This window comes from Triturus cristatus, chromosome 9, assembly GCF_964204655.1.
Source record: "Triturus cristatus chromosome 9, aTriCri1.1, whole genome shotgun sequence".
Taxonomy (NCBI): Eukaryota; Metazoa; Chordata; class Amphibia; order Caudata; family Salamandridae; genus Triturus; species Triturus cristatus.
The window spans coordinates 11,478,689-11,491,090 of NC_140592.1; the positions used below are offsets into that span (position 1 = coordinate 11,478,689).

A 12,402-nucleotide genomic window follows, 5' to 3' on the forward strand; every position below is an offset into this window, starting at 1 on the left:
AAACCTCGTACTGCACTGAGGTTAGGTACACTGGGGTAGAACAATTTAGAAGCATAAGATGAGTATCACATTTTAGCTTATGTTATTTATGTATGTATTTTGATTAATATATGTCATAGCTACAAACCATGCTATTGCAGTATTATTTTATCTTGCTGCTAACCTCATACATATTGTACTTTGCAGTCTGTCTTACGATTGTAGCAATTCATATCTCTTGCATGAGAAATAAGACTGTTAAAACGGCCGTATCTCTATTTCTGTGCAACTCTGTAGAAACGAAGCATGCACGATTGACTAAGTGAAACTGTTATCTATTGTTTCCACGATTCTGAGATTGTTCCGATTCTAAAGGGAAACAAAGTTGTCATGTTTATGCGGTTGTCAGAGACTAATCCCTTCTTGTATATTCGAGAAGTTTCTAGTGACCTCTGAGTTAGCTGGCACACACAAGTAGTTAAGTTTAATATACTCGATAGAGACATACTGACCTTAGTCCTATGTCAAATCTATAGTGTATGTTTTTCCAAAGCGCAGAGCCTATCAGGGATATAGGAACTACACTACAAGAGGAGTTCTTATGGTACAGGCTGGGAGGTGTTAAGGAGTGGAGAAGGGTGGAGAGGGGTTCTAACTGTTCAGGATGGGTGGTGTTAAGGAGTGGAGAAGGGTGGAGATGGGTTCTAAGTGTTCAGGATGGGTGGTGTTAAGGAGTGGAGAAGGGTGGAAAGGGGGTCTTATGGTTGAGGGATGGGTGGTGTTAAGAAGTGGAGTAGGGAGGACAGGGTTTCCTTGGGATGGGTGGCATTAAGGAGTGGAGAAGGGTGGAGAGGGGTTATTATGGTTGACTGTTGGATGGTGTTAAGGAGTGGAGAAGGGTGGAGAGGGGTTCTTACAGTTGAGAGATGGGCGGTGTTAAGGAGTGGAAAAGGGTGGAGAGGGATTCTTACGGTCGCGGGATGCACGGTGTGAAGGAGTGGAGAAAGGTGGAGAGGGGTTCTAACTGTTCAGGATGGGTGGCGTTAAGGAGTGGAGAAGGGTGGAAAGGGGTTCTTATGGTTGAGGGATGGGTGGTGTTAAGAAGTGGAGAAGGGAGGACAGGGTTTCCTTGGGATGGGTGGCGTTAAGGAGTGGAGAAGGGTGGAGAGGGGTTCTTACGGTTGAGGGATGGGCGGTGTTAAGGAGTGGAGAAGGGTGGACAGGGGTTATTATGGTTGAGTGATGGGTGGTGTTAAGGAGTGGAGAAGGGTGGAGAGGGGTTCTTACGGTTGAGAGATGGGCGGTGTTAAGGAGTGGAAAAGGGTGGAGAGGGGTTCTGATGGTTCAGGACGGGGGTGATTTAGAGTGGGGAAGGATTTTTAGTATTCATGGATGTGTGATATTTTGGAGTTGAGGTAGCTTTTAGGGTTCAGGGATGGGCAATTTTTCAGGGTTGGAGAGGGGTTTTTCAGGTTCAGGGGTGGGTGGTGTTTAAAGGTGGTGAAGGTTTTTATGGTTAGAGAAGGGGTGGAGGTTCGAATTTGAAAGGGATTTTTTAATTTCAAATAAAGTTGTAGAACTTTATTTTTTTAAACACTGTAACAAAACAAGGTTCTATATAGATTTTGTAACACAAATTCTAACATTTAATTCAATATACTGCCTTGCGCTGTACTGCCAATTACACTGCGATATATTATCACGCAATGCAAAGACTTTAGTAAAAACCTTGAAGTAAAGTATCCTGATGTAACTACTGACATGACAGTGACAGTATAAACTACATTCTTATAGACCTAATTTCACCAAAATATCAGGAGAAGTGATATCACACACCCTTAAATCCCCAATGACGTCACAGGGTTGACCTCTTGTGTCACCTTTAGCCCCTCAGCATCCTTTCTCTGGGTGCTGAGAAGGTAAAGGGTGGTCAAGAAGGTGAAACTACAAAAAGTAAACAGGATTCTTAGAGTCTCGTTTACTTCCTGGTCCTTCCGCTGCCTTCGCGACCTGAGATTAGGTGTAGCAAGTAAAGGGTCCGGGGCACCACAGAGCAAGCCACCTGCAACCCTACGTAAAGCCCATGCTCATTCCTCAGGAGAAGGAAGAACATTTCAGGGTCCTGCTGAGACAGTAAAAATAAAATGCAAGTTCCCATTAGCCTAAAAAACACAGGAAGCAGGATTGGAATAGACCGGAAGTATCTGCACAGAGCCCGCCTCCTTTCGCTGCTGGCTCAAAGGCAATGCACATGAAGGAACCGCAAACGCCGTTCTGTACAGGAGTGTGCCAGGTCCATGACCTCGATTCTGTGCACTGTCTCTAAGCCTACAGCATACCTGCCAACTTGAAGAACAATCTCACCGTGTGAGGAGGGGTGGGGCCTTAAAAGAAACCCATATTTACAGTGGTGTTCAGCTCATTTACTGGCCACCTTGTGATATTGGTTCCTCACCGGGAGACTGTGTTGCACCGTGTGAGTTGACAGGTATGTAATGTGTGGCGCTCATGCAAATAACGGGGACACTGTGAGTGGGGGTTAACTCATTCTTTATTCACGGAGAGGGAGACCCATGCGATCTCCGCTATTCCGATATTCTCAATGGTGCGTCACAGCACGCTGTCCCGTCAGGCACCACGCAGGGTCACGTGGTTGCCTGATGACTAGACTGCGCTGCGACACCACATATCTCCCCCATTAATAACAACAAAAGAGAGGAATACATAACTGTGCAATTGCTTTGCGTAGGTACAAACAATATGAACAACAGGTCTGACAATGACCAATTATGTAGCTCTCAGCTGTGTGGAAAGCGGAGAGAGGGGAGAGAAAAAAAGAGAGAGAGAGAGAGAGAGCGAGAGGAAGAGAGACAGAGAGGGAGAGAGAGAGAGAGATGGAAAGGAAAAAAACTATGCTGAGGCTTTCCCACGCTGGGCTTAGAGTTTACTCCCTGGGGATGAGTTACATTGCAAACTCGTTATATCTACTGGGACGCACCACTAACTGTCCTGTACGGGTGCGTGTCAAGGAGGCCTGCTCCCCTTGTGTCCCCTGTGCCTGAGATGTAGTCTGTGTGTTGCTCTCTGCTTGACTCTCGTTATGTACGCCCGGTGCCCTTCGCTTAGTGCCTGGGTTGCCTGCATCATTAGTCTCCTGAGGGTGTGTGTGCTGTGTGGGGCACCTCTTGCTACATGGTCCTTTGTTATCCCCTGTGCCCCCCAGGGTGCCGGAGCTTCTGGAGGTCGCAGGGGCAGAGGCGGCATTGGTTTCCGTTTCCTCGTCATCGTAGCCAGCTCTGTTGGTACTGCTGTCCGTCGAACATTGGAGGACTTTGTTGCACTTCGCCATGCGGCCGTGTGCCCACACTCAAGAGGGCGGAGCGTAAATAGAGTTCTCTGATTTGTAGTGGTTTACTGAAATTGCTGTTACCTTTCTTGCGTAGGTGGCAAAGTTTCACCCTGACCCACTCTCCTGCTGCCAAAGAGACTTCTCGAACGCCATTTTTCCTGTCATAGTTATCGTTATAGATTTTCTGGGCCTTCTCGATGTTGCTTCTAACCTCCGCAGGGGACCACTTGCTTTGTAGTGTCATGTTCATCCAAACGAGATTGTCCCTCGTAAATGGTTCTCTTCCACGTAGGATCTTGAATGGGCTGTATCCAGTCAGCGTGGGCGTGATGCGGTATGTCCAGGTCGTGTTCTTGAGTTGTTTCCCAGTTCTTGCCCGCGCTGATGGCGGCTTGGACTGAGCCCATGATGACGGAGTTAAAGCGTTTGGCTAGGCCGTTGCCAGCTGGGTGATACACTGGTGTGTGCTGTGTCTTGATCCCATTCCTCCGGGTGAAGGCCGTCCATTTGTCAGAGGTAAACTGGGGTCCGTTATCACAGGTGATGATTCTCGGGATTCCTTCCCTCAAGAACGCGCTAGTGAGAAACGCGATGATTGCATCCGTGTCCGCTCTCTCAAAGACCTCCACTTCAGTCCATTTAGAGTACCTGTCAACCAGAACGATCACGTATTTCGGTACGCCCCACAAGCCCAGGATGGGTCCCAAGATGTCAACTGATAGCTCTTGCCATGGGTTGGAAGGAGTGGCGAATTCACCCATCGGGGGCCGCAGTAGAGTAAGCGATTTATCCGCGTTGGCACACTGCTGACACGCCCGTACAAACTTATCCATTTAGGTGTTGATGGCGGGCCACCAGTATGACTGCTTGAGTCTCTTCTTGGACTTTACGATGCCTAAGTGGCCTTCATGGTTTTATACAATCAGAAAATGGTATAAAGGAATAGATACAAAAAATATTTTTGAGTAGAGCACATTTAATTGCTCCCTCTCTAATTATTACTCTAGACGAATTATATCAAAACATATTTACACTCTACATGAATAATGGCATCTAATCATGAAGAAAACAACAATACATGTATACACAAAAAATGTACATACACCATAACATGACATGAATCACAATATACAAAGAGACATCAATATATAATACACTAACCCCAAAACAAAATAATTTCCAATAGTGTCCGCCTTACAGCTCTGAAGGACCACTAAGAGGTAGTCCAGATAGTACACTTAAAGTCTTTTAATTAGTGTAGGCCATCCCAGTGTGCCATCATGCAATGTCAAATCATCACTATATTTCAGCGACTCCTCTTTTTGAAATGTCTACGCGACCACGTTTCGCCCTTACTCCTTCTTCGGCCTCCTCAGGACAGGGTTAACACATTACTGTACACACAATCTTACAGATAAGTCACACTGCCCCAATTTCACTAGAAGCGGCAAATTCTAATTAACAAGGTGCTGCGGAAGGTAATGCACCTCCCTAGCCCAAATGGCGGGCCTACCTCAATCAAGAGCGCCAATGTCACTGTTTCATTTTCATTCGTCCGTCCGCTATGTCTTGATTCAAAATCGACTTAGGTAATCGTGGGTCCAATTACATATCCGGTCCTCCGTCGTCTGCCAGCCTCCAAGATATATTCGGTGGCCTTCATGCACTATGCACAGGATGCGGTCCAGCTCCTGTGTCCGACTCAATGCAGTATTGTGATTGGTCTGAGCACAGTGAGACGGCACTCAGCCAGGGGCTGGAGGGGTGGGTATGTTCTCCACGAACGGAGAAAGTGCACATGACTGGTTTGGGCAGCCCGAGAGGGCAGACCAAACAGTCAGTGCACACTCAGGAGTGGGCAAACCACTCCTCCCCTGCTCCAAGAGCAGAGCAGCCCCGCCCACTCTCCCACCGCAAAGCAGGAGGACACGAAGCATAAAACGATAATAACACAAAGTTATTATCATTCTATGTTTCTCTCCACCTCAAACCAGTGGGGTGACGATCCTCTGCCATACCGGAGGAGATGCCCATGGCTTCCAGTATCTGAGACCAATGGGCTGAGAGGAGGTGTAGGGTGGACGGCCTCTTGCCTCAGAGTGACAGTGTTGAGTGATTGCTCCAGCTCTCCGTGGACGTGAGGCCATGAAGCTTGTCCTCAGCTCCCTAGCACACCTCGGCCTCCCCTGCCTGTTGCAGCTGGTGTAGCGAGAGTCAGCCCCAGTCAGGGTGACCTCATACAGTGTGAGCCCAGCATTAGGCGAACCAACACAGCCTGCTTTAAGTCTGCCAATGCGTTTGTCCTAGAGAGACTCTGACAAATTGTTTTCTTGGCAATTCATAAAGCTGTGGGTTTCTCACCAGGCAGTAATCCAACAAGTCTTCTGAGTGGGTTCTCCACAGTAAAAGTACAGGGAACAGCGGGAGCTGTTAAAGGCGCTTAAAACATCCTTGTAGGATCACAGGGGAAAACTAGCAATTAACGTATGAGGATGGCAGACCTTGGCTCTGAGCGTACCTCCCATAGCAGAACCTGTTCCCAAACTAACCAATCCAGGAGTGTTTATAATGCTGCTAATGAGCATGAGCAAGGCGTCTGGATAGGCTGGAGCACAGTGGCGGCTCCTTCGCTATGGCGAGGAGAGTCGCCCCACTGCTTTCAAGTTATTATCATTTTATGTTTCCTGTTGCTTTGCGGGTGAGCGGGTTGGGCCGGACTGCTCTGCCCATGGAGCAAGGCAGGGGAGGAGTGGTTTTCCCACTGCTAAGTGCGTAATGACTGTTTGGTTGGCCCCCTCGGGCCATCCAAAGCAGTCATGAGCACTTTCCCCGTTACAGCCTGCATGGAGAACATGTCCACCCCTCCAGCCCCAACACGGCGCTCAGACCAATAACAACGCTGCATTGCAGCATTTTGATTGATCAGGGGAAACCTGGGTGCCTACCAATCACAACGCTGCATTGCAGTGTTGTGATTGGTCAGTGGGGCCTGGCTGTGCTTCCTGATTCTTGAAGCATGGGGCAGAGTCACTGGACCCGGCGGGAAGGTAAGTACATTTTTTATTATTGTTTTGCCTATCCTTGCGCGAGTGCACCTGTGACCCACACTCGCCCTCCCCCCGCCACCCGCCCCCTGCCACCCGCAAGCCATGCCGGCTGCCACTGCTGGAGCTGGCCAGCTCATGCCTCTGAAACGCACTGGAGGCCTGTGCCTAATCTCAAACCAAAAACAACAGTTGATGGACAGAATGCAGAACAATGTCAAACATTCACCCCAGTACAGAGATCTGGGCCTAAATCCATCGTTTTTTTGCTCACCATGCCATTCCAGTTTGGACCCAGCCATATGCAAATCAGTCTTGACCCTGTGCCTCATGGGAACAGTCCAGCCCGACCCTGGGGCTCTGGTGGCTCAATGACCCTGCTGGAGGCCGGGTCACCACATGACGTAGGAGCAAACCTTCACCAAGCCTTGACTATCAGTCACAGTGTTCTAGGCCTAAAATAAAACCTTGAATGCTAAATATGGCATTTGTTGAAATAAATGTCCTTGCGGGAAGGTCACTGAAATGGATGTCCTTGTGAAAAGGCTGAGTGCGTGTGTTTCACTAGATTCCTGACTACCAGAACTGCAGAATAGCAACACTCAGGAGGAAAGCGGCTACGGAATCCTCAATAGAATGCTGGTACGTCAAGTGAGGGTTGCTGTTCCATCCTTGTAAGAATGCTGTTACTCTTAACCTTGTATTAGTCTGTGCCAGCAGCGATCGCAAACCTATAGCAGTTTGCGGTTCTATAACTAAGGCCCCTATCAAACCATTCTACCAGAAAATTAACAACTCCAACTATAGGAGCCAACACAGGGTACAAATCCCTTTCCAAGCACCTACATACCCACATTTTCTATATTTCTTTTTACCTATAGCGTGTTCCTGGAGCCCCGGATTCCTCAAGGAGTTCCTCAGCTCTTCCTGAAAGGCCAAACATCTCTCTAGATCTCCTGATATTCTCCAAGCGAGAAGGCTCAAAGTCTCTGTCTGCACCAGAGGGTTTTCTTCACCATCTGTGTATTTCAGCCGACCCTCCTTGGCAGGAAAAAAAAGAAATGTAGCAAGCGAGTTCCAAAGTCCTTGGAAAACATGCCTGTGATGTCCGACATGGAGTTATTAGAATAGGTGAGCATCTCTCCCATCTCATCTTCTGAAGAACCCTCTGAATCATTGCGAAGGGTGGGACCATATAAGCATTGAATGGAACCCCTTCCAAGTCTGAAGGAAGGCACCCGGGTGCTAGAGCACCCGGGTCTGGCATCCAACGGTAGCACCTCTTCAGTTGAAACCTCAGCCTGCTCGCAAAGAGATCTATCTGCAGTGGGCCCCAAATCTGAGACAGTTTCCTGAAACATTCCTTGCTCAGTTTCCATTCGCTGAAATCCCATAAAAAACTTGAATTCCAGTCTGCAGACACATTTACCTTCCCAGGCAAATACTCTGCCCCCAAGCTGATTTTGTGGTCTAAGCAAAAAAGCCAAAGGTTTGGGGCTAATTCTGACAGGTCCAACGATCTGGTTCCTCCTAAGCTATTTGTATTTACCACCTCAGAAATATTGCCCATTTAGCAAAACTGAACTGCCGTGCAATGTCTGAAACTCATGAGAGCTTAAAGACCTGCTGTCAACTCCAAATAGTTTATGTGATGTGACCTCTCTGCGTGTGGCCACAATCTATCAGTGTCCTGTACTCCCAAGCGTGCACCCCAACCAGTTAGGCTCGCATCTGACTGCAGAATGAAGCCTGGAGAGCATCCAAAGACCGCCCTGCCGTTCTAGGCATCCAAATTGTCCAAACATCAATTCAATTCCAACTTGGCTTCCTGGTGTAGAGACAACTTGTCCACATACCATAATCAGCGCCGGACTAGCTGTAGCGGGCACCGGTCATTTCCCCGGTGGGCCACCAGGGTGGGGGCCGGTTTTAGGCCCCTTGGTGCATTTTTTGTTACAGGTGCATTTTTGCATCATAGCTGCAATATCGGCTCCTGTATCAAAATCGCGCAAAAACAGCTCGGCCGCACCTCCAACCCACCGGGGGGGGCAGCCGAGCACTTTGTTGGGCCGGTTTTGGTTCCCAGTCCGGCCCTGACTATAATCCTGCCCGAAGGGCCTTTGCCATTATCCTTTGCAGAGCGCCAGGGCGTAAAGGACCAAGCAAAATTGCTTTGACAGAAGAGAACAGAAGACCCAAATGTCTGGCTAGTTCCCTCAGAGTTAAAGACTCCTGTTTGAGAACGTACCTTATTTCTTTCTGAATCTTGCTTTTCGTCTTTAAGGGCAAAAGCAGAATCACACTCACTGTGTCTATTGTTAAACTGTAAAACTCAAGAGAGCGAGAAGGGGCCAGAATGGATTTCTCCTTGTTTACCATGAAGCCCAAATACCCCGGAAGGGATATGTCCATGTCCTATTCCTTAAAAACCTGTGCTTGGGATTGGGACATGATGAGAATATCAGCTAGTTAGACAATCATACGAGTGCCCCTTTCTCTGAGGAAGGAAGCGCCAGTCCTCATTACCATGCTAAAACACCATGATGCCAACGAGAGGCCAAAGGGGAGCAAACAGAATTGGTGAAGTCGACCCCGCCAGGTGAATTGAGGGTAAGGTTGACACTCCATGGCCATGCAAATTGTAAAGTAGGCATCTTTCAGGTCCAACTTCATCAACCAATCCACCATTAGCAACATATCCCTTAAAAGATGGCTCTCTTCCATCTTGGAGTGCATGTACACTAGGAATCTGCTTAAATCTCTTAGGTTTATCACGGGTCTCCACCCTTTGTCTTTCTTTTCGACCAGGAAGAGTGTGCTTACGAAATCTCTGCATCCTAAACTCACTCCTACAATGGCGCCCTTCTCTAACATAGATTTAACCTCCTCATCTACCACTTCCTGTTGATCTGCAGTCAGTCTTAACTCCCTTGGAGGGACAACTTGGGAGGGCTTCTCCACAAAATCTATTCTGAAACCTTGGATGGTTTCTAAGACCCAAGGGTCCTGAGTCATAGGGACATATTAACAAGGGCCAGCGATAATTATCGCTGGCCCCACATAGCGGTAGAAATATTATCGCTGGCTATCGCTGAAAATTATTGCCATGATAACGCTATATTAAAAATACATAGCGCTATGGCGATAATATTTCAGCGATAGCGGTGTTTACCATGAAACCTCGCTGGTTTTCCAGCGATGTTCCATGGAAAACAGCGATAACATTGCTGATGCGACCCTGTGGTTGTATCAGCATAATCCAACTACCATTATTAGTATGCCTTAGTCTGGAATTTAACAGACGTTAAATTCCACCGTTAAGGCCAAGGAGGCGCGATTTTTTTTATCGCTGCACCTCCTTGTTAATATCGCGAAGCTGCCTTTGCGATATTTTCAAGTGTTGTTTTCACAGCCACGCCTTCTTTGCATCTCATTAGCGATGCGGGGCTGTGAAGAAATGGGCTCTACATCAAAGAAACATGCGCTAGCGTGTCCTTGATGATATTGCGATATAATTATCGCCGCTTATCGCCCGAAAACGGACTCTAAAGCGGCGATAATTATATCTCCAGCCCTTGCTAATATGCCCCATAGTTTCTCAGGCGTGGGTAAAAAGTTTGCGGTGGCCTCTCTCTCTTCCTTGGTATCCGGTGAGGTTCTGACAGCGTGACTTATTCTCTCTTTCACGTTGGAAATGGCCTCTCTGGGGATGGAAGGTTGGGACTGGTCCTGTTTGATTTCCTCTGCCATAGCCTCTCTGCCTCTAGTTTGAGAACTGGGACCTTTGGGAGCCCTGGCCAGCTGAAAGTCCCCTTCTACCGCCCGTTCAAAAACACCTGGGCTGAAGACCCGGTGCATATTTGTCTGGGATTTGTCGAGGGCAGTAAAGGTTGCAACGTATTTGCCCAGGGTGTTGATCATATCCTCACCAAAGAGTAGGCTCTTGGGATTTTCAGAGGCTTCTTTCTACGCTAGATCCCCAAGCTTGGGGTTTATTTTCATCAGGACAACTTTACGCCTGTTGGAAAGTAGGATCTGCTTTGTATTTTTGACTAGCCTAAGTGGGATCCTGCTGATCAGGACCCCAGCCACTGTGTTTCCTCCCTAAATTTGACAAGTCCCTATTATACTATTATATATTACTAAGGTATCCAGTATCCAGTGGTCTCCCATGGGCTGCAGCATGTATTAAGCCACCCATGGGAGCACACTCAAACTGTGACTACAGGCCCGCGATTGCAATCTGTGTAAGCTGGTGCTCGCCCCACTTATGACTGATATGTTTCCTTACATCTGAGGTCACTACACTTAAAATCTATAAGTCACCCCTAAGGTAGGCCTTTCAATCCTAAAGGCAGGGTGCTGGGTTATAAGTGTGAGGGTGCTCCTGCTTGAGCAGGACACCCCTGCAAACCCAGGAGTTGATTCTCCAGGCTTTGTAAGTGCAGTCAGCCGTTTTGATACATATAGTGGTCATGGGTCATTATGCGATGCCTGTGCCAAACCTGGGCATGTTTGGTATCAAACATGTTGGAATCATACCCCAACACTATTACTGGTGTTGGAGATATGATTCCATGCGCTGGGGGGCTCCTCTGGCAAGCCCCCAGTACTCCTGGTAACAGCCTTCCAGGGTCTGCCAGCAAGCTAGTGCTGCTGCTGACCCCAGACATGATTCTGCTCTCCTGCTGCTGAGCTGAGCTTGAGCATGGGAAGGTACATCAAAAGGCTTCCTGTCAAAGGGAGGTGTGACCGCCTCCCAGACAGTACTTAGTTCATTGGGCTGGGGGCGCTTGCTAGCCCCACCAGATTTCTTAGAAGGGTACATTTGGTGCCCTCCTTGCATACTCCAGTTGGAACCAGTTCTGGGAGCCCTTGGACAAAGGCCATGGGAGTATCCTCCCCTCTGACCAGTCCCTCAACTGGGAAGGACCTCTGAGTAGTCATAACCCCTTTCTTAGGGTATGAAAGGTCATACCTGTGGGTGGGTCCTCAGATTCGCCGTGAGACAAGACTCAAGCCAGAAACGCCATCATTCTTTGACCGTATGGACACTTGGACACTGGACACTTGGACTTCGCTGTACTTCGACCGGAAACAAGACTGCATCAAGGAAGACTCCTGCTGCTCCTGGTCTTGGTGTTTTGCAAGTCTTCTTTATTTTCTGTGTCTGTGCTTCTTCCAGGATTTTTACAAGAACTGTGGGCATCAAGGACACCCAAAGTGATCTCCCTGGGAGTGAAAGAGACACTCCCCTGCATCTGCAAGCACTGCAATGAAGCTGACCGGTCTGCTGCTCCTGACGTCCCATGGACTTCGAAAGGCTCAGCAATACAGGTGGTGGTTCTGCAACTCCTTCGAGGCCTGATCTGTCCTCTCTTTAATTTTGAGGTCCGTATCCCTTGTCGGAACTGCTGGAATCAGACCCCTGTGCACTGCATCGATTTGCCGTTGCCAAGGTTTGTTGGCTCTGCACTCCAGACATCTTCAGGATACAAGAAGCTTCAGCATCTCTTCCTGCCAAGATCAGCATCCCCACCACATCCTCTGCACTGTGTGTCTTCTTCTGAGGTGAGCTGCTGGAGGTCCACTCGCGACTCCTGTGCCTTTGGCCTGGGGGTCCTCCTGAGGGTCTCCTCTTGCTTTTGTGGGTTCCCCAGCTTTCCTGGGGCCTGCCCTGACTCTTCTGCACTTGGTGACTCCTTTGGATCTTGCTTGTCCCTAGGTTGCTCCTTCATCATTCTCCACGTCTGTTGCTGCTGCCACGGCTTGTTGGTGCTCCCACCGAACACTGATCCTATGGTTCTCGGCTTTCAACGTGGGACAGCTCGTGAATGGCTTCTGATCTTCCTCAGCATTGCCTGGTCCTTACAGCTGCAGCGACAAGTTCACCGTCATCACGCCTGCATCTTCCGTCATTGGTGGGCATTGTTCTTCCGTACCTTCTGGTCACCTCCGAGTGGCATCGACTCTGTCTTCTCTGCTTGCCGGTATTTCTCTTCAAGAATCCACCCTTGGATTCCACCGGAC

The 12,402-nt window shown here is 48.6% G+C and overlaps 1 protein-coding gene across 4 annotated transcripts in view; it reads left to right on the forward strand.

Moving 5' to 3' along the window:
• The window catches only part of ALAS1 (5'-aminolevulinate synthase 1), a 608,833-nt gene that overhangs the window by 216,182 nt on the left and 380,249 nt on the right, over window positions 1-12,402 (forward strand). The window lies entirely within an intron of this gene.